This window comes from Octopus bimaculoides, chromosome 30, assembly GCF_001194135.2.
Source record: "Octopus bimaculoides isolate UCB-OBI-ISO-001 chromosome 30, ASM119413v2, whole genome shotgun sequence".
NCBI lineage: Eukaryota > Metazoa > Mollusca > Cephalopoda > Octopoda > Octopodidae > Octopus > Octopus bimaculoides.
This window is the reverse complement of record NC_069010.1, coordinates 6875338-6876668: the sequence shown is the minus strand read 5'-3', so window position 1 is coordinate 6876668 and position 1331 is coordinate 6875338. Positions and strand designations below refer to the sequence as shown.

General features: G+C 45.4%; 1 long non-coding RNA gene across 1 annotated transcript in view; it reads left to right on the top strand.

The window, feature by feature from the left end:
* LOC128251298 (uncharacterized) overlaps window positions 1-1331 on the top strand; it is a 46031-nt gene that overhangs the window by 29792 nt on the left and 14908 nt on the right. The window lies entirely within an intron of this gene.

The window sequence follows — 1331 nt, the reverse complement described above, 5'->3', positions numbered from 1 at the left end:
GAAGGCCACTACAGCGATACATCAATACATCGTGTGCGGAGAGCAAGACGAGGCCAGTGAGACATCTTGGTCAACCTCTGCATCCGTCTCCATCCCTAGTGAGATTGATGCTGTGCAGCTTTTCTTCTCACTTTAGACAAGGTCACCGCACGAGTCATTAGTCATTCTTAACCCTTCTGCATTCAGATTACTCAGTCAAATGTGATGCTTTATTATTATTATTTTTTTTTAATTAAGCATTTGTTTATTAGCATCATCATCATCATCATCATCATCGTTTAAAGTCCTTGTTTCACACTGGCATGGGTTGGACGGTTTGACAGGAGCCGGCCAGGCAGAAGACTACCCCCAGGTTACTGTGTCTGTTTTGGCATGGTTTTTACAGCTGGATGCCTTTCCTGACACCAACCACCCCACAGTTTACAGATTCCAATGATGTGATTGGATATCTTTAGAATGACACTGTAGGGCAGGTATGAGAGGCTGGATCTGGCCTTTTTGAGCATAAAACAAGTATATTTGACGAAATGTCCACAAGGCTAAGGCCTTTGTGGATGTGAAACCAATGGTCACTCTATGACCAGACATAAACTTAATTACTTTTAATGTGTGTGTGTGTTTCCCCACCACTGCTTGACAACTGGTGTTGGTGTGTTTACATCTATATAACTTAGCAAAAGTGACTGATAACATAAGTAGCAGGCTTGAAAAAACAAAAAAAAAACACAAGCACTGCAGTTCAGTTCTTCAATTAAAGCTCTTCAAAGCGGTGCACACACATACATACGTGTGCCACCTGACTGGCTCCCGTGCCGGTGACACGTAAAAGGCAGCATTCAAGCGTGGTCAATGCCAGTACCGCCTGACTGGCCCTCGTGCCAGTAGCACGTAAAAAGCACCCACTACACTCTCGGAGTGGTTGGCGTTAGGAAGGGCATCCAGGTATAGAAACATTGCCAGATCAGATTGGAGCCTGGTGCAGCCTTCTGGCTCACCAAACCTCAGCCAAACCATCCAGCCCATGCCAGCATGGAAAATGGATGTTGAATGATGATGATGATGATGCACAGACACACACACACATGGCCGTTGCCAGTACCGCCTGACTGGCCTTCATGCCGGCGGCACGTAAAAGCACCCACTACACTCTTGGAGTGGTTGGCGTCAGGAAGGGCATCCAGCTGTAGAAACTCTGCCAAATCAGATTGGAGCCTGGTGTAGCCATCTGGTTCACCAGTCCTCAGTCAAATCGTCCAACCCATGCTAGCATGGAAAGCAGACGTTAAACGATGAACGATGATATATATATATATATATATATATATATATAT